The sequence below is a fragment of the Triturus cristatus genome, chromosome 4_2 (genome assembly GCF_964204655.1).
Source record: "Triturus cristatus chromosome 4_2, aTriCri1.1, whole genome shotgun sequence".
NCBI classification, from domain to species: Eukaryota; Metazoa; Chordata; class Amphibia; order Caudata; family Salamandridae; genus Triturus; species Triturus cristatus.
Genome location: NC_140586.1, coordinates 955,331,794 through 955,334,084, shown reverse-complemented (window position 1 = coordinate 955,334,084; position 2,291 = coordinate 955,331,794).

Here is a 2,291-nt window from a genome sequence, read left to right as displayed (position 1 = left end):
GTGAAGCCAGCTGTTATACCATTTGTAACCCCTTGAATATCAAATGAAAGGACACCACAACATATATATAAAAATAGAATTCTTTATGAGATTCGAGGTAAGTACAACACAATCTTATTCAAGCATACATAAGTCACACAGGTAAGTAATACAGTTAGGCCCTAGGGGCCACGCAAACCATATACTAAGTAAGTGGTATAAGAACCACTGTCACGAACCCAGGATAGGCCTAGGCCTAGGCCTAGGGAATCGCTGGGCCTACACTACACTACCAGGAATTAGGAAGTAGGAGGCCCACGGGATTCAGGTGCAGAGTGGAAACACTTACGCGTGATGCGTAAAAGTCGATAGAAATAGTAATAGTTAGAAATTGAGAGTTTTAGGACACTTCTGAAGTAGCTAGGAGTTTGAGACTTGGAAACTAGACCCTAGGATAGTCAATACCCTTGTGAGCACCGGAGTACTCAAGTTACCTAGCCCACGGGCTGCGGGTGCATAGGTGTGAACTTGCGTCGGGTTTCGTCGTTGACTCCTATGGATGCCTGAAGAAGAGTTGCTGACAGGCAGTCAGTGAAGAGTGTCCGGGGGATTCCGGGGATGGAATCAAGAAGGAGTCCTGCAAGAAGAAGGGACAGAGTCTAGGCCACCAGCCCGGGACAAGGAGGGAACCAGGAAGGAGCTAGGCGATGTCGTGAAGATGCAGGTGGAGAGGTGAAGCTTGTCTCAGCAGCCACGGGTAGCAGGAGGCGTCGAGGACGACCAGAACCAGGAGGCGACCTGTCCCACGAAGGCTCTTGCTGTCGGCGGCGTCGATGTCGAGTTAGGACCCAACAAGCCTTGGCAAGCGTAACCCACGCAGGATGGAGGACTTACTTCTGTTGCAGACCAGGAAGGTCTGGGGTGCTTCCCTTTCACAGGGGAGCGAGTGCCAGTCTGGAGGAGCCGGACCAGCAAAGCAAAATAGCAGGTTCATGGTCACGGAGATCACTAGCCAACGGGCCAGCAACCGGACAACGCGTCGAGCAGCTCAGGTGCAGAAGGGCCCCACGCAGAACACGTGAAGTGTGGGGAGCTGATCTTCTTTGCAGTTGGTGCACGGGAGTGGGGCTTCTCAATTCCCCAAGCACAACCTCGAGGTAGCCTCAGAAGTCACGCTAGTCAGTTACTAGCCACTTTTCCCAAGTTGCCGGTCCCATGTCCCTCGTCGCCTCCACGGGTCTCAGCTTGGCTGTAGATGTGGATCTGGTTCAGAGGTGTCTGGAAGTCACGGCGCTGGTCAGTCTCTGCAGTCGTTCCTCGTGGATCAGTCGCAAAGCAAGCAGCGGTCGCTGGATGGTGCCTGGTTGCCCAGGGTAGTCACTCCCTGGCCTCAAGGGAGATTCTTCAGTCTTCTTCCTGAGGTCGAATGTCGAAGGTCCAGAGTTTCTGTACAAGTTGCAGATTTTCAGGGTAATCTAATTCTGCAGGGCTCAGCTACCTCCTAATATACTAGGCTAATGGGCTGGGCTACCTGCAAGGTCCCTCCTATGGGTGGGACCAGGAAGGGGAGTGGCTACACCCCCTTTCCTTTGTCCAGTTTCGCGCCAGAGCTGGGGCTGGAGTGCCCCAGGACCGGTTTGAACTGGAATATGCATGGGACACCTTGTGTGCCCCAGGCAGTGTCTCGTTTCTTTCATCCCTCCCTGCCCCAATACACTAAGTCCTGTCTGGGGTGGTGCTAGCACCTCCCAAGGCAGGAAACCTATTGTCCAAGCCTCCCTCGCTGGAAGGACTCCCAGCAGCAGGAGGTCAGACTTGTGTCTGTGGCAGCAGCATCCATTTTGTGATGCTGGCGCTCTGGTTAACTTTAACCGGGTAACTGGAGATTAACATGTCTTCTCCCTCTAGAAGGGTGGAATAATATCCTCATCCCCAGAAATGGTATGGGGGTATTATTCCAAAGTGTTAGACACCTTACACAACATGTTTCGATAAAGCCAAACCATAGTTACCATAACCGTTTAAGATTATAAGGCACTTAAGAGTATATGGTAGGCGATATCATAGAACAGTATAAGGACATGGTTCAGAAAGCTGCAGACAGGCTCAGCTCATGCTAGTGCACCATCTCACATGTTACCAAGCACTCTGCCTCCAGGATTGTTAAGGCCTGCCATAGGAGTGACTGATAGGTACACATGTGTCTATTGTGAGTGTAGATATAGGTATACTATATCTAAGCAAGGGGTGATTACACGACCCTGCCCCAGCTGAGTGATCAGCCAGTTGTGTCTAATTGTGAGGCCAGGCCA